Source organism: Ambystoma mexicanum, chromosome 2p (assembly GCF_040938575.1).
Source record: "Ambystoma mexicanum isolate Mex_15411 chromosome 2p, UKY_AmexF1_1, whole genome shotgun sequence".
NCBI classification, from domain to species: domain Eukaryota; kingdom Metazoa; phylum Chordata; class Amphibia; order Caudata; family Ambystomatidae; genus Ambystoma; species Ambystoma mexicanum.
The window spans coordinates 406,747,255-406,770,766 of record NC_090923.1 but is presented as its reverse complement, the minus strand read 5'-3'; the positions used below and the strand labels follow the sequence as shown (position 1 = coordinate 406,770,766).

Below are 23,512 nucleotides of genomic sequence, written 5' to 3'. Positions count from 1 at the left end.
ATTTAGCGGCCTCTCTAGATCGGCTATTGCGCTTTGGGATTATGCCCTTAAAAATGATCTGGTCATTAACAGTGAGAAAACCCAATTAATGGTCTTCTCGGCAAAAACATTCACCAGACCAAAGTTAGTTGTGCAGGGGACGGAAATAAAATATACCCCCTCATACAAATATCTGGGTGTGGAGGTTGACGTTATAGGAGAATATCTCACCTGTATGCAAACAAGAATTACCAGAGCTGCACAACTAACAGCATTAACACATCGCTTTGCAATTAAAAATTGTGGTTATACTTAGTGTGGTGTGCGCCAGCTCTATGTGCAGATATTGGTACCCATGGTTACATATGGTCTGGAGGCACTACCAAACATCAAACTAAGCTGGCTTCAAGTCATAGAGGGGAAATTCTGGAGGCGGATACTGGGACTCCCCCAATGTATCCCCATGGCGATTATAAGACTGGAACTGGGGCTAACTTCCCTTAAAGCTACAGTGCTTAAACGAAGAGCGGAGATGTACTCGAAGATGATCAACCAACCATCTAACCCCCTCTTAAGATCTTTACATCAAGAAGTCACTAGGGAGGCAACATCTTACCATCTGAAAGCTCATATGGAAAATTTGTATAAGGAGATTGGCTGGATTTCTGCGCTGAGGAGCACTAATGACGCAACGAAGAAGGCTTTGTCCAAACGAGTAGATTTATGGGACTGGCTTGAGAACTACGATCACTTGAGCAAACTCACAAAGTATCAGTTTGTGCGGTACAGATTATATACTTACCTGAAACCTCAGCTGTACCTCAATTTGAGTCCATCTAGTAAACTCAGACACTTCCTTCTTTTGTTGCGTCTTGACTGTTTACCAGTATTAGCCAACAAATAGATTGACAACTATCTGCCATTGCAAGAAAGGCATTGTCGAATGTGTAAACACACTGCTACTAACGAAACTGATTTACATCTTTTAACAGCCTGTCCTACCTTGTTTAAAACCTATGAACTGTGCTATGGGAAAATGGTGAATAATATGGAGCACATAGCGGAACCATGGTTCTGGTACCGCAGCCTAAATTCGACCTCTATAAAAACTCACATAGCTATGTATAGTATATGGCTGAATATTGAAAATCAATTGGGCATTACCATCTAGCCTTTTTGTTCTATATGAAATGTGCCTAATAGGGTTTCCTTCTTTTCACTTTAAACTTTACTGGATGGGTAAAAGGAAATCACAGACCTGGAAAAACTAAATGAAATATATACATGCAGTATGCATTGACTAGAGCTATTGATGCTAGCTATTAATTAGTTGCAAATGAGGTCTTTGTTTTCCCAAATTCTGCCTGATCTTACTTAATTTTAATTTATGTTTTCTTCATTTTTATTTTATAAACTCTTCTTGTTTTATTTTATATATGTGTAAAGTTTATATTTAAACTGTCTCACATTATTAAATGAATAAATAAATAAATAGAATTTCCCTAACAATGTTCCCATGTCGGATAACCGAGCTTCTGCAACATAGAGTGCAAGTAAACAGAGCAAAAGACCAGGAAGCTTTGCTCTCTACCGCTAGTATAATTGAAATGTGGATATCAGTCATATTTGATTATTCGGCAGCACTGGGTTCCCATTCGTGCAGGTAATTGAGCTTCTTGTGTACTATCATCTTTACACAGAGATTATATTTTTAAATACACAGTCCTGATAAAACATGTCAAATATTACTAGAAACATTGACCACAACCCTCAACCAATACTTGGTCTATTACTCCCAATGTAGCCGTCTCTAACGAGCCCTGTCGCCCAACTAATGCAAGCGCAAAGGGGCTGAAGGCAAAGCAGGGAATAAATACATTTGCCATTTTCGAATAGTGAACCAAATCAAATGAACTATCAAAAAATGAATATCAACAGTAATAAAAGGGAGCAACAAATCAGCTTTCATTTGCGTCGCGAAAAAACAGCCCCATCTCAGAGCTAACAAGGCGGTGCAATTTGCTTTGTCCCCCGCCCTTAGCGAGCATTGCACACGTTAATGGTTTTTTCTCTATTATTATGTCTGCACTTGAGCATTCATATCTAAGGGTCAGATATGTGATAGAAAAGTAATGAGACCATGTTGAGAAAAAATGAGGTAGTCAAAAAGAAAATCAACCTCATTTATAATAATATTGCATTGATCAGCAGGTGCATAACTCTCCCAGCTATGGCCATTAACTGCATTCATTTCACACTTAACATCTACATTTGAAAAACCATTTGAAAGTAAAATTGCTTCTCAGTTCAGTTTTCAATTCCGTTTTATATCTTCGGCTGTGATTGACTCTCTTCTGTGTAACGGCGACCACTGCAAGCAAGTAAGTGGCGGCAGCCACCCCCAGAGCACAGGTACACTCATTTTCCCAGATTACCCACTGTGTTCAACTGGCTCCTGTTTGCGCAGTGATTTACAATCATGCGTTAATGTGCCTTCCAAGGCTGACACTGAACTTGTACAATTTGCCATTAGCCTGCTGAAGGTTTGCCTCATTTTTCACTCTTGTTCTTCAACGACAATGTTTTTTCTCTTTTTAAATGACTTGCCTTGGAACATTACAACAATCCATTTGGATGTATGTTTTTTTTCTGTCACACTGTCATACTGTAGGTGCCACATCAGTATTTCGCATAGGGAGTCGTCACTCAACTGAGCAGTCTTTGAAGAAATCACATTAGCATTTTAATAATTAGCAGGGAGCTAGCATGAATTTACAGGCATGGCTACGATTGGTAAGTGTTCCGTACTTGTCAATTCACATCAATCTGACTTTGTGGGAGATGGTCCATGATTCTATAAGTCAGCCATGATATGTTTCAATCTGTGTGTTGCTGTTTTTGTTCCAAATAAACAACAAGCAGTGGCAAAGTCAACAGTTTGGGTTTTTGTGTAGGCATGGGAAATGCATTTGTCAGGCACTGTCCTAGTGGTAGTAAGTGCCAATCGATGGTAGCAGCTACAAAATGGTGGGAGTACCTACGACAGTGCCTGACAAATGCCTAATACTTAGAAAACAGTATTGGCAAAGCCAACAGTTTTGGTCTGTGTGTATCAAGACTTCATTGTAGGACATGTATAGTTTTTATAAATCGTGTGGCTGAAGACAGACCTGGTTAAGACATTTGTATTACACCAGTAGCACATTTAGAGGTTCAATTAAGTCACTTGCTCACACAAGACTGCTTTGAAAAACACTGGCAGGCACTCTGAGTACAAAGTTTGATGATAAGGCTTGAAAAATCTAGCTCAAACAGATCCCAGGAAGATGTGTTTTAGGAGGGGAAGGGCAGGAAGTGGGTGAGAATGGCCATATGGATTATCATAGCCATGTGCAGGCAATGGGTGGGTAAATAACCACACAACACCTACAAGCTTTTTGTCCGTCCTCATATGCCGTTTCTCCCTAGCCACACTCGAATGCAGTGGTAGTCAAACTTTTTTGTGCTGAGCCCCCCTTTGAGTACACATATTGTTGGCTGTGCCCGCCCTTCAGTAAAAGTGTGCTTGCCGGGCCTCTATAGATGCATATCTGCTTATATTTTGTATTGAAAGCAGACACTGTACTGCCTTTTTTGAAGAGCTTTGTGACCCCTTTAGACATTCTTTGGCCCCCCGTGGGGGATCCAACCCCACAGTTTGAAGACCAACAGTCTTGGATTATAGGTGTCACTTTATTGCCACGTAATAGCCAAAACTAAAAATGGCACATATTACAAGAGATGAAACCATTCTTACAACATATTATTGAACTGTGAAGTGATGAGAATGCCTTATGCGGACAGAGGAGTACATCATATTCTTTACCAAGGCTTCAGTCAATCAAGATTCAAGTCTTGGTAATGCCAATGGGCGACAAGCTGTCTATGGTTCAGACATACTTTAACCTAAAAGGCCCTGAAGGAGAAGTGGTACTTTTTTTTTTTAAAGTGATGTTCTCTGAACAATGTTACCACTTCACAGACAGACCAGAACTTGGTTGTCGAATCATACAGTATAGGGGTGGACTTCCTTCACACGCCTGACAGATGCTGGAAAAGATCCCGGTTTCCTGATCTAAAAGCCCTAAAAAACACTCTAAACCCAGTCCAAAAACAACAAACCCGGGCAATGCGTGCAGGGCTCTTGCTTCAGTTACATGCCACCGCATGACACTCTTCTGGAACGATATAGGCGACAGACCCACACTCCACCGAAAGTTTTGCAGTAATAAACAATTTCACAACAACACTGACCCAACAAGTTCCTCCTAAACCCCTGTAATATTCACCAGGCCCACTCCTGGCCAGCTTAGCCCGGTCCCAAGGCCCTCATTCATCTCCCTTTCTCTTTGCTTACTGAACCTTGCGAAAGATACCTTGCACAACAATGGCATGCTTCTCCTCTCACGCATCAAAAACCTTCCAACTAATGCCCTCTCAACTCCGTTCCACACTTTCAATACCACACTATCACAAGGAAATCACAGTGCAGTCTGAGAACGGTCTCGATCTCCCGTTCCACCAAAAAGCCGAACTCGCTGCTGCATACGACAGCTTCTATGGCTCTAATACTCAGAAGTCCCATTCAGCAGTCATTTTAACCAACTCTAGCATCAGTACCTGGTGCAGCAGCAGCGAGGCTCCTACCACACAGGTCTTAGACTAAATTTTGCCCTTCCATGATTCTGGAAATCCGTCACCATGCCCGTTAGTCCAACACAACATCCCAGCTGCCCTTCCCCCCCCCCCCCCACGTCCGCCTCATAAATCCTGCCATCAGCATGAGCATTTAAGGCCCTCTCCTCACTTTGATAATTCCCCCAATGCCATCTGAAGAAAATAATGGCTTGCAACCATTCAAGCCCCTGCAGTGCAACCTCACACAGCCGGAAGACATCAAGTCTAAGAGAAGGAAGACATGCAGATCTAGTCATGGCTTCACAACATCATACTATTGTAACACAATCATTTCAGCTACTCAGTTAGATTTATCACATTCCCTATTCTTACATCAACCATCCCATCCAGAATAAAAATCCCAAACCGCTTGGCATCAACTCTCAAGCCTCATCTAACCTCCTAACACCCATGTTCCAAATATATATATGCCCTGCTCATGCCACATGCACCCGGCAGTCATAACTGACCTTCCACAATGCTTTGCATGCTCCTCAAAGGCAAGCTTTACTTTTCACAAAATGTCACCTAAATCTGACATCCTGAACTTCAACTAACTTCAACTAATACCATTCTCTCATAGGATCCACTGAACTCAAAGGAGACCTAATAAGCTTTGCAAGCCCTTTCACTCTCTTGCCACTCAAAGCACCTCCATAAGCTTATATGGACACAACCCTCTAATCTCCTCCACTTCAAGACCCCCCCATCAATCATTGCAACTGTACATGGGTTGCATCTGCCCCCCTCTCCTTAACCCTCTACCCCCCCCCACCAATTTATAGCTAATGCTCTGTTGCTTCTTGATGTACATGCAAAAACACTACAGGGTCAACCGTATTTTATCCGTAGAAAGGAAACCTACTACTACTAAAAATAAAAAGCAGGGTATTTTATAGTGAACCAAAGAACACAGAGTAGAATACCATGCCCGAGAGAGAGAGAGAGAGAGAGAGAGAGAGAGAGAGATTGCGAGCCTGCGTGTGTCTGCACGTGCGCACATATATATATACATATCTTGTACACACACACTCATGCCACATGAATATTTAATATTAGGAATCTGAAAAAATATCACCTCAATTGCAACTATCAACTAACTATCAGCATCTCTAATTATAGCCTGCTTTGTTAAGAATGCAAAACTACTGCACAAATGTGTTCTGTGTAATTATTAGATCATCGTATAATAATAATAATAATTTAGCATTTATATAGCACTACAATGTCCACGGCAAAAGCAGGGCGTACAACCAAAAATCTTAGTTAAGGCACAGTGAAGTAAAATTATTTGTCCAGGATCACATACCCTGTTACTCAACTGACTTGTTGGCTAAAGAATGTCTTGCTCTGTAGTCATACTTTCCTTAAACAAATAACTTGATAAACATACAAGTCCATATAGAATGTGTTATACCAAAACAGTCGAATTATAGCTTCCTCCCTCCCCTTACTCATCCCCAATTGAAGGAATCGAGCTTTTAGAACGCAAAATAATGCAAGCTTAAAAAATGACCTTTAAGTGTTTTGAAAATGTACTCTCAATATTTAAAGCCCCAAAACTAAGGACAGTGATAGGTGTGCCCGTCATTGGTTAACCAAGACATCCAGCTTATTTACACGTATTACCAAGAAAACGTTGCATCCTGCATAACTGCAAACCCTTCTTTGTGTGTGAAAATAAAAACAAAATTAACCTTCAAAGGGGTACAGACTTGGATATTGATCTGAAGCTTTATTTTGGGCTTTCTGATGCAAAATAGCTAATATCCCTCATCTATTTATTTATTTATATGCAGGAGAAACAATGCTTTTTTGATCACAAAAGAACATACAATAGATACAAAATGAGATGTGACGGGAAGCAGTGAGCTTTTTACAATGGGGTGAGTTTGAGGGACATTCTGACCAGGTTGTGGATGGGAGCAAATGGAAGAGTCACCGGGGACAATACATAAGTGGACATGCATAGATTAAGGAAAACCAACATTGGACATTTTTAACTGCAGTTAGGGGGTATGGCCAGCTTTGCTTAGGATGTGAACATGATGGATGAAGTGCTAGAGGAGGCACAGAGGCAGGTTAGAGATGATGGAAACATGTTAGCTAGAAGGCAGATGAGAGATAGGTTAAGAGGGTAACTTAGAGGAGAGGAGGTAAGATTTTAGTTTGGTTTTCAACAAATCTGTGTGGACTGTTATTCGGATGTCTGGGGGAAAAAATCCATGCAAGTGGAGCAAGAAGAGATAAAGAGCGGAAGCGAGAGGAACACCGGAAGGCTGAGGCGAGCAGCTGTTGCAGATTTGGAGATGAATGTAAAGAAGGTGAAAGAAGGGTCATAGATGACGCCCAGGTTTCTAGCTAAAGAAGAGTAGGAGAGAGTGTCAGGTGGGAACTGGATAGGTAGAGAAAGAGATTTTGGCAGGGAAGAAGAGCACCTCCGTTTTGGTAGAGATTAACATCAGAGAGTGCAAAGCCATACTATATTTCATGGCAGAGAGACAGTGGATCATGTTGATAGAGAGTTCAGAGGCGAGTTCAGGAAAAGAGAAGAAGATTGGGTGTCGTCCGCGAGGAGTTGGTACGAGGACCTAAAGTAGGAGATTAGAGTCCCAAGAGCAGAGGTGTAGAGTGTGAAGAGGAGAGGACCCAAGATGGAGCCTTGTGGAACACCAACAGTTAGAGGAGTGAATTGAGAGGTGTTGTTGCTTGCCTGAACAGAATTGTTTAACTTGATTGTTTGACAGTCATCCTCGGATTACGAGGGAGGAGGCAAGGCAAGAATTATATTTTATTGCAGTCCCCTGCAAATCCAGAGATTTCATGCTCTTCTCCAGAGACCGGGAGAAGAGCATAAAAACCTGAAGACTCTGGGACAAACTCAGAGGTTAAGCAGGTCTAGCTGTGGGCGGGCAGACTCATACTGGCCAATAGGGCAATGCCAAAAGTGCAGTTCCAAAATGCTAGTGTTGGCCAGTTATTTGGTGAAATTTGGCCAGTTTATTGCCCGCCACATTTTCCATGGCAAACGTATGCACAACTTGTGCATATGTAGGAACAGTGAACTGCCTGCAGATGAGGACCATAAACCCCTAGTTCAGATGAGGAAGACAAGGAAGGTGTGAACAGGGCACCACAGGACATACGTGGGGATTTGAGGAACGGACGATTGGTCTGCCAGGACCTCATGGACAACTTCTTTTGACTTGGGAAACTTGCAGCCCATACTTGCAATTAATGCACTTGTCTCAATTGCATAGAATAAAATCCATCAACATAAACATTATTCAACAGTGTTTATTTCTGGTAACAAGGAAACCACAGCCCCAACACCAACTACACCCCCCCACCACCAGCCCAAAAACTAACTACCACTACCACTCCCCACCGAGCCCCAAGAACTACTGTGGCCCACCCCTTACCCCCAGCCCCAACACCAACTCCCACCCCCCACCCACAGCCCAAAGAACTACTCCTGCTAGCACTTGCACTTTTCCCTCTTGTCCGCAGGTTTTTGCAGCATGTGAAGCACGCCTTTGTAGTGCCTGAGCGGGGTGCTTGTCAATGACCCCTCAGTAGGGGTAGCAGTCTATGAGCTCCCCTGCACGCTCCCCCTTGGTGGTCCATACTAAGGTGTATGGCTCTGGCCATGGACTCATGGGACGCAGACAATTGATTGGCCAGCTCCTGCACACTCTGGCTTATGAGGCACAGGCTTCCATTGCAAGACACTGTGCTCCTGCAAAGACGGTCAATGGACTTAGACAACTGTCTAGAGCCCCCCTGGATGCAATCACACATGGCCTGAGAATCCCCCAATTGTTCCTGGGCCATGGTGTGCATCTCTGCCTGCCTCTGTTCCATCTGGTCCAGACGTCCCAGATGGCATGGAGTGTGGGGCCAGGCACTGCCTGTGGGGAATATCCATTGTCATGTTAATCATGGCACCCTGAACGGTGAGCATTCTAGGCCTGCTCATCAGAGGATTCCTCTGCATAGCGTAGAACACATCGGGATGCCAGATGGGATGGTGGTGTGTGCAATGTGGAGAGGCTGTGTAAGAAAGAGGATTACGGTGAAAAATAGATGGGGGAATGTAACTGGCTAGATGCGGGGGATGCACACTCAGACTGCGTGTCTACGGTGCCTACGTGGCCTGCTCAGATTGCAGGCCGTGGTCCCTACTCTGCCCCACATGTGTGTCCACAGTTGGACCAGTTGTGGTGGTGTCTTGGCCTGTTGCTGGTGGCACTGATGCCACGTTTGGGGTCTGTGGTGGCCCCATGGCCGTGTCCGTTTGGATGGTCGGTGTGCCCTTTGATGGCCTGCTGGCATGGTGGCACACTCCCACTTCCTGAACTGCCTTGGCCTGGCTGCTTGCTGGCAGTGGTTGGAGCAGGTGTCGTGGAGGGGCCAGCTTCCTCGGTTGTTATGTGCGTTACCACTTTGGTGCTGAGGTGCAGGGCAAATCAACATTCACTGTCATTTGTACTATGTCATCACTGTGTGTTGGACTTCCTGGGGGGGCTAGCATCATGTGTCAGCCACTGTGTTCATGGCATGCATTGCATCCGGCCAGCCGGCCAGGTGTGGGGTGGCCTGCTTGCTTCAGTCGTGCATCCCTGGAATGGATTGAGCTACAGTGTGTCCTTTCCAGAAGTGCACCAGAACGGTTGGTGACAGGTTTCCAGTGGTGCAGTCAGGTAGGTGCAGTGCGTTTAGTTGTTCATGCGAGTCAGGTGGCCATGTTGTCGGACATGTATTCCTCAATGTCTCTCTACATGGGGCGTTGCAGTCGAGGGGCTACTGGGTCTGACACAACTCTCCACTGATGGGCATGTCAAATGGTTGCATGATGGCTATGTTGCCTGTGCAAGGGTGTCAGGTAAATGGGTTATTGTCCCCACGGACTCATGTCGTTATGGCCTGTTGCCTCACATGGATGGGAAATGCTTTCTGGTATTCACGTCCTCGATTGACAACATCGAGCTTGGCCCAAGTGGTATTTGAAAGACACTGATTATTTGACGTAAGTGCAGGCAGCCAAGCAAGGATATTAGAGAGATACACTTGACTCATTCTGTATAGGTATTTGTGTGTGATACAAAGAAGGCAGAATGTCGCTCAACTGGCTATGTGAAGCCAGTGTAACACCCTCCTGGCTTCTGAGATATGCTCATGCCTCCTTATGTCCTTAACAGCTCTAACAGTGTTGGTTCACACTAAAATATTCTAACTAAAATAAAAATTTGTTGTCAATTCTATTATTTATCTACTTGCATTTTGTTTCTTCATAGAGTGCTTTCCTCAAAGTGCTGCACAGGTAAAAAGTATACAATACAGTAATGATGAGAAAATTCAATCAGTGATGGTTAGATGAAAATATAAAGTTTTTTAGCTTTGATGTAAAGTGGACAGAACTGGGATGATGAAGAACGAATTTGCACAGTGAATTAATTCCAATGTTTGGGGGCCAGGAGTGCAAAGAAACTAAAGTGGGAGGAAGCACATGGAGGCTTGGGAACAGCAAGCAAGTATTGGTTTTGAGAATGGAGGAAACTGGACGGCATATAAAGGAGTGAGTAAAGGGAAGAGGGGGTAAGGCATGTATGTACTTGAATATAATGCAGAGGAAGTGAAAGAGAAGGCAGGATTTAAAGGAAAGCTAGGCTAATGATCGTAGGGAGGGTGAGATAGAGGTGCAGGGTGAGAGGGGCAAGAGCATTTTTAATATCATCTGTAATAAAAAAAAATAGTGATGCAATATTTGCTTGCAAACATAACAATTGTAATCTGCAAAGCCGACAAGGGAGGAGCCATTGTTTTACAAGACCGAGAGGCCTATATAAGAGAATGTAACAAACAGCTACTAGATCGCAACTGTTACAAACCATTTACCAGTGACCCCACGATTAAGCTTCAAGGAGTAATTTCACTTAAAGTTGCGAAAGCTAAACAAAGGGGTTGGGTCTCCCTAAAAAAAGAGGCAGATTTCCTCATCATGGTTAAACCACAGGTACCCCAATTCTATACTTTACCAAAGATTCACAAATTCATGCAAGATCCACCGGGTAGACCACCGGGCATGAACTCAGTAATTGAACCCTTGTCCTGCTTCGCAGAGGCCTTTTTACAACCTTTGGTACGTAAGATGTTCTCTTGTGTACAAGACACCATCCAATTCATTAAAGAAATTCAAAGTAGAATTTGATCCAACATCAGACATTCTGCTAGAGTCAGACGTGGTTGCTCTTTAGACATGCACCCGCAAAGGGCATCAATTGAGATGCTCGAAGAAAAACTGCTTCAAGACTACACTGTTACAACAACAACAGTCTCCTTCATACTCTGGTGTGCAGAAATGACCCTCACTGGGTTATTTTCACTTTTTCAGGCAGATACATGGCATGGCAATGGGGATGACCCGGGCACCGAGCGTAGCCAACCTTTACATGGAGGCATTCAAACTCAACAAAATCCTGAGTATCCATTATCCGTACGCCAAACACATATGAGCATGGAGACGCTATCTTGATGACATTTTAGTCATATGGACTGGTAGCACAGTGGAATTACAGAAGTTTTGCCAATGGATACATTTCTCCACGTCCAATTACAGCACTGAAGAACTTAATTTCTTGGACATTACAATCACAGTGAAACATACCAAAAGAATCCTCTTTGTCAAACTGTTACACAAACCGTCTGACAGGAATTCTGTACTCCACCACAAGAGTTTGCATCCCCACCAGGTGAGGGTTAATCTCCCATTAGGGCAATTTCTGCGTCTAACAAGGAATAGCACCAATAAGGATGATTTTAAAAAAGAAGCAAAAAGGATGAAGGAACGACTACAATATCGTGGTCATACACCTGAGCTTACCACAACAGCGTTAAAAAGAGCAACCGATAACAACAGAGACTCACTCCTGGAATATAAGGACCAGCCAAAAAAAAACAAACAAAGAGCATAAACTAGTATTTGTAAACACTTATTGCCATCTTTCCAATGCAATCAAGAAGATAGTCAGCACAAACTGGAATATCTTGGAAAAAGCTCTAAACCAGTGAGCAGACCAACAGTGGCCTTCAGAAGAAGTAAAAATCTTAAAGACCACATTACACGAAATTATATCAGTTTGGTTTCAATTAAACAGAAGTCGCTGCCCGAATAATGGGGTATGGCAGAAATAACTGCCCATTACCCATGTGGCAACTACACGTGCCGTCTACTCACCACGAAAAGTACAGAAATCAACATCAGATTACCATCACCATGGAAACAAACGAATTTCACCAATTGTAACACACCTATGGTAATATACGTAATCTGGTGCCCCTGTAATAAAATCTATTTAGGAAAGACCGAAAGAAAAATTAAACTAAGCATCAGGGAACACAAAAGCTCTCTAAAAAAAAGAAATCGGACCCAGAATGCACCAATGGTGATACATTGGATTAAAGCGATACATCAACCAGAGGAACCTAGATGGTCAATTCTGTACAAACATAAACAAAGAATGGATAAAAATGTTGATAGGTTACTTCTCAAAAAAGAACAACAGCTGATCTATCTAACTAAGAGTATTGAAAAAGGATTGAAAGAAAAACTGGAATGGTTCGTGTGAAGAGTCAGATGTCTCTATTTTCACACCTGCTCTACGTGATCATTTTTGGTAAGCAGTCAGGTAGATGCCCGCATCCAATTAATCTAGAGGACATTAAGGAGAGATGCACTATTTTTTTCATACCTGCACAACAGAACTAATCGTCCACTAATGGCCACTAATTTGTTGAAAATCACCCTGAGAACACACTATAGAGGCACTTCAGCCAACAACTACATGCGAGTCACAGCTGATCTCTAATCTGCCTGGACACTGCAGATAGAATCTTGTGTTCGCGGCATAGTCTAGATCGTCTCCAAGGCAACCAGTATCCAAGACAGTAACACACCGCTCATTAAGAGCAAAAGAGAACCGAACCGACTGGAGGCGTAAACAGGAAACTTGTAATATGAAACTTAAGTCTTTTTTTCTAAACATCCGGCCAATGATATTAGTCCCGAATGCGAGAGCACAGGAAAGCACCGGTGCGTAATGCCCCATTGGAAATGCTACACTTCGAGGGTACGATCAAGAAATTCAGTAAGCAAACAGCTCCAAACCCACGAGTAGGGTTGTAATGATGTTTTAGATTTGAACTTAAGAACATTTTTGGTTTTTGTACAAACCCGCCCGACTAGTTCGGCAGAAGTGACTGATCCTAGAAAATGCAGTAAGAGCCTGTTGCATGCGCCCTTCGCTCTAATTTTCTTGAGTGCGGTGCATGAACACCAGAGCAGAGAAAAGCATGGAAGAACCTAGTTTTCAGGTTAGAATGCTTTTTCCTGTCTTCGCAAGGTGATGCACAAGTTTGAGTGCGCACCAGGGCTCCACGAGTACGACACTTTCCCTCCTAGTCATGCCCCATTCTCTCTAATTCCCCAGAGTAGAAACCGCCCAGCACCCGAAGAGGCCAGCATCGACACTCCAATAGCACTGCCCATTACTACAAACGGCTCCGGCTCGGCTCAACCCACGCAAGCCTCTCCATTGTGTTTGGGGAGTCCTGTTTTAAAACAACAATGGCCCAGAACGTTGCAAATGAAACAAGGTCTGGTGCACAATAGGAAAATCGTAGATCAAGCGTCACCAGTGTTCCTAAAAATAATTGTGTCTCTAACTCTGGGAAGACACTTCCTAGAAGGATTCTAGAACTAGTCAAGTTAAACATCTGCAGACTGGACATAACAGATTTGCAAGTGACCTTCCAGCAACCTACCGGTTATAACAAAGGCTAGGAGGCGGTACTCTCTTACTAGCCCAGGGTTAGATGAAAGCTACACACTTTTATCAAGAGTGGTTTTCTTTTTGTCCTGTTGTATTAGAGAACATGAACGTTCATTTCTAAACTGTGCGACAGCAACCAATTTAGTCTTTGAGTCGCGTTTTAACTAAACTAGTGCAACCAATATGGACCAGCACACTCCAAATAGCTTGTATGTGCTGTATAGATTTACACTCCAAAACATACGGTATACTCACACCATTGTTTATTATGTTTCAGGTAAAGACATTATATCCTGATCAGTGAAGATCAGAATAATTAATAAAACCTAAGAGTGCCACATCACTAATAACAAGTGAATGAGGATGCACTCCAAAGTGAATACCGCCCTTTGTATATATCTGTACCTGTACACACTGTTTAGACAATTAGCCCGTGAGGAATTTCCTGTATTGGTTTGATCAGTTATTAAGGAAAGAAACAGGGTGGGATGTATGAGACTGTATAAACCTGAATGAATGTATGAGTAAGAGCGAAAGTGGTGTGTCTGATGCGAGTTCTATGCTGAGTAAAATATCCTTTTTTTGCACAGCACCTGCCACTTTAGTTATTGTAGTGTTTTGCTAAACCTTCTGTTTGTACGTAACTGTCTTCATGTACTGTTATATACAGCTAAGCAATCTAACTAGTTTTTAACCCATTGGTGCAACAATAAAATATATTATTTTCATTTGACATGGTCTGTCATTCACCTGAAATAGTGTTCTACCCACAAACACTTGCGTTTTTCAGTTAAAGGTTCATAAACCTGTTATAGGGTCTGCTTGTAGAGATAGGTTCTCCTGCCTCATGCCTCTCACAGTAGTAGATAGCAGGGTGAGAGAAAGCAAAGGGTGCGGATAGAAGAAATAAAGATAGAATTGAGGGGGGCGAGTTGATAGGTCGGAAGACAAACTAGCAAAGATGAACAGCAGTAAAGGTGGCAACGGACAAGAGTAGATATGAGGAGTTTGGTAGCATGGACAGAGGAAAGGGAGAGCTTTGTGGATGTTAAAGAGAAATCAGCATGAGCATGCAGTATTAGGGATGTGTGCTTTAAAGGAAAGGGGGGAGTCAAAGTAAAGGCCCAGGTTACTGGAAGAAGTGGAAAGCAGAAGGTGCAAGGGGGAGAAAAAAAGGGGCATCGGGGAAAGGAGGGCAGGGATGCTAAATGGTGGGGAAAAAAGATCTCAGTTTTGGAGGGGTTGAGATGGAGGAAATTGGCATGCATCGATGATTGGATTGCCAGAAGGCAGGAGGAGATGGTAGCATGAAGTGTGTCAGGGAAAAAGGAGAAGGAAACAAAGATTTCTGAATCATCAGTATTGGAATGTAAAGGAAGGCCATAGGAGGAGGCGATAGAGGGGATGTATTGCGTGACAACGGAAAATGGCCAATAACAGAGCCCTGGAGAACAACTTGAAGACATGGAACGGTAGATGAAGGTTTGCCAGCAAAGGAGACAGAGAACTTACAGTTAATCAGGGAGGATTCAAACCATTTTAGGACAGTCCCGGATAGACCAAGGGAAGAAAGGGGAAGGATGAGTGTAAGGTGGTCACTGGTGTCAAACGCATCTGAGAGATATAGTAAAATAAGGATGGAGGAAAGCTTTGAGTGACGAGCAGAAAGAAGTGAGTTAGAGATACATAGAATGGCAGTGTAAGTAGAGTGAAGGGTCTGAAAGCCAGATTGGTGCTCAGGAAGCAGAGAGTGATGATCAAGATAGGAAGCAATTATAGCTGGCCTACCACCTACAGAAGAATGTATGCTCACCTCTCTTCAGTTCTCATAGAGCTTTATTGGCTATCACTGAATAGAAGAAGCAGGCATGGGATGGAATCACTATTGCAGACATAGGGACTCAACAGAGCTGTTAGGAAGGTTAGATCATGTTAAACATTCACAAGAATATGACTTCAAAGGGCGCACAGCAGTAGATCCACGGACAAATGATTCAAGAATTATCTTACTAACTTGCATCCCTGCCTGTAATCCTCTGTACCCCTTCTCTGTTTGCCCCCAATAGTACCATAGTCCATATTTATTATGGTATTCTTATAATTGTATCCTACTGCAATAGCTCCCTGCTGTACGGTGTATTCAAGCTATGTATGTAGTAAATCACATATACAAATACACATGTATATTTTAGATACTGAACTAGTACTAAATTGCATGTAAAGCCCCACCAACAACACACCTTCATACGTAGGAGGCATTTTTCGCCTATCGTTGGAAACCAGATAATTCAGAATCAAATCAGCACTGAAACTGAAACTTCTGAAATTTCAGATTACAACTACTTCCATACAGTCGTTCCCAAGTGCTGCAGCAAAAATCTGGAAAGCAATACACATATTCATGAGAGGGATACACCTGCAATCTCATGATTGAGGACAAACATCTACAAATATTCCCATTCCACTAGTAAGTTAAAGTCTATTTTTTGATCCTCCCCCATCAATAGTGCCATTTATTCTCTCATGTCTATCCTCGCTTTATTCCGTCTGATTTCTACCTTCAATAATGGTTTACTATAAAGAAAGGCTTCCATTCCTGCACATTGGTTCCATGTTGCTGTTATATAAGGTGCTTGCATACCCGTGGGTCTTTTAAATGTAGAGACACAACTAACCCAATGATTATCAGCCTCTGCATATGCTATTGACTAGTAAATGTGTCTGTTGAATGAAAGTACGCCCCACACTATGGAACCTCCTCCCCGTCAGCATCAGACTCGACCCATGCTCCTACAATTCAGAAAATAACTCAAGGTTCCCCTCTTCAAGGAGTCTCTCCTGCTCAACATCAACAGCTGTACCCCTGCTTTATCCTAACCACTGCTGTATATCTGTTCTTACCTCTGAGAAGCGCTTTGTTATGAATCTTTACTGTTGTACCCTTCTGTAAAGCGCTCTGTTATGCATCTGTATTGTTGTATACATCTGTAAAGTGCTCCGCTGCTTCTCGAAGCTAGCTCAGCGCTCAATAAATAGCATAATATTAATAAAAAGTAATATCTCACCGTAAACCAGCAAAGCATTGATGCATTTTGTTAAACTTACCTTTACAGTTCAATCATATGACGTTGGGGGAGCATATTTTTAAACTGCCCATGATTCAAATCAATGGCTTGCATTCATGTGTTGCTGGTCCCATGCATGAAATGTTCAACACTCAGAAAGTGGAGATCAATCGCGAAGAGTACATGAAGGCAAATTCGCCTTCACTCATCACTTTTACTGAACGCTTTATGAAAAATGAAAGTCTGCTGACAAATTATGCTTTGCAGGCAGTGTTTTATAAAGAATTCCTATGGATTAAACCAAGGCGTATTCCATAGGAATCCTTTCGTTTTACGTCTGCGTGAAAATCTCAATCAGTGCTTTTCCAAGAAAGAGGAGGAAAGCGAAGTGCACACTCCACTTTCCTGCCCACCTACGCCTTGGAAAGAGAAAAAGAGCTGGGGGAGGTGGGGGTTGGGGCATGAAAGCCTAATAGCAATACGCATTGCTTTTACGGTTTGATTTTCCTCTCCGCTCATTTGAAAATGACCCTCCGTGTGCATCTCTATGAAGGTTAACATAGCAAATGTGAACTGACTAACCAGAAGAAAGTATGCAAGCCAGCAAGACATGTGGAAGGCAATAAACCGCACACCCAAACAACCCCAGATTTTCATTGTGGAGCCAGGGGCTTCCCTAACGGGAACCCTTAACCCCCTCCATACAAAGTCATTCTGCAAAAAAAATATATAGCTATATCAAAGCTACATTTTTCACTCATCCACACGTCATTTGCGAGTGAATTTTAAAGCTCGGTGAATCAGTTTAAGAGCTCTGCAAATAATAAATGGAAAAGGTCATCAGTACGTTGTAACGTTTCAAAACAAAGGGTTTTCTAAGGCCCTTGCTTTCATGGGCACTGTTGGGAAACCTGCCAGAGACTACGGGGCCTTGTGTTCTCAGAGTCTTCTGCGGTAAGATTACAACTAGTCAAGCTGACCACATGATCCTCAGTACTTCCTCCTATAGATGATTAAAAAAAATAGCTGATCTGTCGCTCTCTACATTCTTTCCCATCTCCAGGTCTTAACGATTGCTAAAGTAAAAAGTAATAAAAACGTCATTGTTTATGTGTGTGGCTGAACTCCAAGGTGCTCCAAGTTCTTGAAATAAGGCACCCAGCAGCGGTACCCCTGCATTGGGCTCTTCCTTTATAACAAATATTCAGGACTCGGGGCACGAAATGGCTTTATTTTCTTAATCATATCAATGATATCTTCCTCTATCTGCTTATAATTCTAGCAATTAATTGCGGTGGCAGGCTCCAGCTAAGGCCATAAAGGACAACATTGATATCGTGTCTCCATGGCCAGCACAATCAATAGCCCTTTTGAGAACATAATCTTCCCAGGCCTCTAGAGAAAAACATGCACCTGCCCTCACCTGAGAAAAAAAGTAAATTATACTCCTGATATACCATGCTACTACTGGCCGATATCTAACAAACCCCTTCATCAGATCCACCACCTCCAGACAAAGATAAGTTCACCATATTAAACATATCCACAAATGTGGCTTCAGACCAGCAACGTGCACGGAAACGGCTTACTTCTGCATGTGTGATGAGTTTATGAAACCCCTGGAGAACAACATTCCAGCCATCCTCATTCTCCTTGACCTCCCAGTGGGCATTGATAATGTTTAACATTCTAATCTCTTTAACCCTTTGCAGTCCACGTTAAGCATTTAAGGAACTGCTCTTAAATTAATTCCATCTCTCCATTTTGACAACTTCAAGTCAGATCTGTCCGTTTCTGTGCACCACCCACGCTCCTTATCTGTGGGGTTACACAAGGCTCTCATCTTTCATATGGTTGTTTTATATGTACCTCAAACCACTTGTTGACCTTATCTCTCCCTTCTATTCTCTGCCTCTTCTTAAACATATGCAGGTAACACTTCAGTCTCATTGGCCTCTGTGCGGACCCTCTTTGTATTGTGACATGCCTCCTACAGACAAAAGATTGTCTGTCTGACTAGTGCCACTGTCTGAAAATATCAATTATCAAGTCCTCTAAATGCCAATACCATCCATCCATTTTCCCTGGCCTGCCTATTTTGCAGTCCCTCCCCACTCTGCTAAAAACATGTGTGTGAGCTTGAACATTATGTTGTCCTTTGCACTATGAGTACAGGCGATCACGAGGAGAACCCATTTCTAGGTTCATGAATTTCAAAGATGTCCTTCCCTTCTGGAATCTCTCACAAAGGGTTCAGGTCACAGAATTGTGATCACAAAACTTGATTATGAAATCTGTTAGTTCCTTGATTTGTCCAAAACACGAATCCATGAGCTCCAGCTCATCCAGAAGTAGGGGTCCAGGCTACTGATGTGCCTTAAATCCTGAGATCACATCATACAAGCCTTGTCCTCTTTCAACTGGTTCTCAGTTGCTGACCATATCAACTTCAAAGGGATGTATATCATCCATAATGACTTCTAGAACTGTGGCCCTGCCTACGCTAAAGCAGGCAACTAAGATATTCTGCCCACCAAGGCTGCTGTTATGTCTTACCTATCCTGGTTCATTAGCTGTTTCCTAAGTATATGTGAGCCTGTGCCTGGAATGCTTGTATTATAGTGTTCCATCTAGAATGTTTTGGTGTGAGTGCCAAGGTTCTCCCTGTTCAGTTGGAAAATGAGCTGAACAGAGGGGGGACCGGTGGATGCTTCCCTCCCTTATGTACTTATCCTGCCTGTAACTTATTACCTGTGACTTATGTACCACGAACCCACGTGTTCCATCTAGAATGTTTTGGTGTGAGTGCCAAGGTTCTCCCTGTTCAGTTGGAAAATGAGCTGAACAGAGGGGGGACCGGTGGATGCTTCCCTCCCTTATGTACTTATCCTGCCTGTAACTTATTACCTGTGACTTATGTACCACGAACCCACTAAAGTCTCTTAACCCAACCTGGTCTCCTGGCTCATCATTGCAACCCCTCAACCTGCGTCGTAACAGCTGCCCAGATCCTCCTCAGCCAAAATCATTGCTATCTCACAATTTCGGAGAAAGAAACCTGGAGGAAGAACTCTAGAAGCTATAGGTAGTCCCTTCTGGAATTACCGCCATGATAACTTAAAAATGATAACAATCAACTATGCTCCAGGAAGAGACTTAAGACCATTACTTCCAAAATCATTTGTCTGACCTTGTCTGGATCCCGCTCCTCTGATGAGTGCTGCTATTGCCCCTGCTCTTGGTCCTCAACACTTACTTTCTTATCACTTCACATTCCTGTCCTTTCTACCGACTCCCTCTCAGTCCCCTGATTCTGTCAGGTTTCTAGCACTTCCCTTCCTCCCTGGATTTCCTGCATCATGCATTTGATCATCTGTGCACTTGTCCTTCCCTTTCCTCTGTACCTGCTGATCAGAATGCGTCCATGGCCTACTAAAGATCAATTGTATGTTCCCCTAACCTTGGAGGCACCATAAAATAGCTACAAATGCAGTTGACCTGATATAAATCAACAATACATGAATACAATAAATAAAGAGAGTCAGACTCCTGTTACCCCGGGGCCCCTTGTACAAGCCACAGAATGGCACTTGAAAATGTAATGTATTGTAGAACATAGACAGTGAGAAAGCTCATCTTGTGGATATGGACAATGCAATAAAACGTCCTTCAGAAAATACATGGCTTGAGGCCCTTTGGTTTTTCACCTAGACAAAGCTATAAATGCTGTGTTCTTTATAAAAAAAAAAACAATATGGGTTGCCCGACATATGGCAAAATACCCTTATGATCTGATGTTTGGTGATTACCCATAGTAAGCAAGCTCTTACCCTAGCAGGTGATTAGCATTATTATTAAGCGCTTTGGCGTATAGCGCGCTACTAATAAAATAAGAATGCTAAGTAAAATGATAGGAAATTATTTCTGAATGCTGCTTGTGTCAGTGTTGGGAAACATGGCAAGACTCTAGGCTGACTTTACACGCTGATGATATAGGTCAAGTGGAACTACACGTTATTTCAAACGCACATGAAAACTGCTATCTTGATCGTATTCTCTGCAACCTGAACAACCTCCATTTACAAAGGTGGTGATAGACATAGAGCTCGGATAGTACCATAAAAGTCGAATTTCTGAACCTGGAGTAATTGCTATTTTTGAGAAAATGCCAGAAAAGATATGGTGGGTTTAAAAAGCAGGCCCAGCTCCAGGAATTTTCATCTGAGTGGGCCAAGGCTGGGATCAGTGTAGCCCACATTCCATTGGTGTGAGTCTAGGAGTTCCCTAAACAAAGTGCTGGAATTGATCCAGATTTCCCAGATCCGTGATCCAGCAAAACATTTCTTCTCAGATCCGCAAAAATACATTTGCATCCCTCTATAAAAAAAACTGTATACAGCAAAGGAGAAGCAAAGAAAAGTGTTGCAACATCAATTTACCTATCTTCCCTTCCAATCTGCTCTCCTCTTTCTGTTATATCTGATCCTCCTTCACCTTTCACCATCCAGTAATCTTCCTTCAGCTGCCCTAACCACTGTTCCCATTTACCTCCCCTCCCACCTATTCACACCAGCACCCAGCATGCCTTTCCTGTACTGGCTTGGGAGAATTGAGGTTGATACCTCCTCCTCCGAGAGGGCTGAGCAGTGAGGCCCCCAGTCTTTGTACCATCTCAGATGGTGTCCTCCCACCAATACCTTCTTGAGCACTGCGGCTACTCCCAGCAGGCCCCGGAGGAGATGCTTGTGGTCCCTCCATCTTGTTGTGAAAGATAGACCTCCTCCCACCCAGAATACTGAAGCAAGGAATAGGAGATTTTGTTTCCTACAAAATTACATTTTTTTCAAACTTCTTTAAATTTCAAGAACAGAATATACCATGCCAATCAATACAGGTAGCCTTGTTAATCTTAATATTTCAAACACAACAACATATCCTCCAATAACATCAGTGCTTAATTTGTGGGGGTGGTTGCCGGTGCCCAACACCGGCACTCTTTTTTGGGCACCGGAACTCATGCGGGGGCCAGTGCACGTGCAATTGCTTTGGTTGTTCTTCCACTTCGCTTTGCTTTGATTATAAATCAATGGGATTTGTCATTCTGATCTCGATCTCTCTCTTGCTTGCAGGCTACAGGCGATGGCTGGCTGGGCCTGGGAGGGGCCAGCAATAGCAATGAACAACAAACTGTTACAACAGCCAATGAAAACTACCATTCTGTTGTTACTATGCAGTATTTGATGCATTTTGTATAGTAACACAATGTGCAGTTTTCATTGGCTGTTCTTCTGAGCCAGTGAAATTACATGGTGACGTGTTGGTGTTGCCACAGGAGGCAGCGCAGCGCCACCTTCATTTCACAAGTTACTTTGAAGTGAAGGTGTCCAGGTGTGGCGTTGTCTGTCCTGACTTGTGAGAGAGAGAGAGAGCCTGCCCTGCTGCTCTGCGTGGTGCGGCCTAGTTGCTTCCTGCGGCCCCCTCTGCCTGCTTTTTTCATTTGTGTGGGTGCCAGTGTACGCACCCGGCCCCCCCCACCCTGAGGCCCCGACAGGAGACCAAGTCCCAGCCGGCAAAGCAGGTAAGTCACTTGTTGTTGCATGCGGTGCCGCCTGAGCCTGTCACAGTCAAGTGATCAGGCAAGGAAGGCCCAGGTCGGTGCCCGGGTGGCGGCACAGGCCCCTGGTGGCACCCTGACTGCCTAGGAGTCAGGACCCCACCAGGGACCCGTCTGCACCCAGGCTTCTGTCTCTGTGACCTGTGTGCAGTGTGCTGTTGACTGCAGTCAGTGCCAGGCCCAGGCCAATTTCTGTGACCAGGGGCACCGGCTGCCGCAGACTGAGTAGGATGACTCTGCCGCGGGCGGCCGGGCCCATGGATTGTGCCCAAAAGTATGTTTTTTACTTTTTTCTTTGAAAACCTGACCTTCCGTGGGGCCGGTGGCCGGGGCCCCGCCCCACGGAAGGTAGGTTTTAAAAGAAATAACTTAATTTGAGTGGCGGCTGTGGCCCATCACTTTGAAAGTGATGGGCCCCAGCCACCCAAATATGATTTTTCTTATAAAATCCTACCTTCTGTGGGGCCGCTGCACCGCGCACCCATTTTGGCATCAGGCTCAGTATGGCCGTGGCGATGGTGGCCCCACCGAAGGTAGCCTAAGTGATTGAGGCAAGGCAGGGCAAAGCCCAGGACCGGGCGTGGCACGGGCGGCAGCGTGGTCCCACTAGTGTCTGTCACAAAAGGAATGAATTGTCGTTTGCAACTTTGGCCACTTTTTCATTGGTGCCGAGCCCGACTCGAGACAATTGTATGCCCAGTCCGACCCTGGATAGCATTCATCTAAGTGAAACATGAATTTTTGCCTGAGTGTTTCCGTTCTTCCTTTTAATGTTATCGGCCTCATTAGTTCACAAACTAGCTTCAGCGAGGGGACCCAGAACGGTGCACGTATTCTGCCGAAACCAAACCGGCTGCACTTCGCGAGAAAAGCCCATGCAAAGACGAACTTTTGAAATGCCATTTCAGGCTTAAAGATACACCCATTGAAACTAGACAGGGATAAACATGGTGCACATGCCCACTAATTAGTCGTCATAAATAAAAGCACTAGTTGAGTATTCATGAATAATTCTCAACCGTCATTTGCTGTCATTTATTTACATAGTTCCAGCGCATGTTTTGTATCCTGATGTGTGGTTTATACACCAGATGTGACCCCTTAACCTGGGTACAATACGCTCAGAGCATGTGCTCCGAATGAGAGCACATGCAACCCTCAGATAGGGAGGTGGGTGTCTGTTACACCCTGCAGTTTAGTGAAGTATGTTAAGAACATGTCAGTGGGAAGGAGATATCCGAATATGCATTCTCCTCCGGCTCCTGAATATTGGATGACAAAACATATTTAGTTTTTTAATATGTGTT

General features: G+C 43.6%; 1 protein-coding gene across 2 annotated transcripts in view; it reads right to left on the bottom strand.

Annotated features, from left to right (window-relative positions):
• CFAP20DC (CFAP20 domain containing) overlaps positions 1-23,512 on the bottom strand; it is a 2,832,435-nt gene that overhangs the window by 2,098,480 nt on the left and 710,443 nt on the right. The window lies entirely within an intron of this gene.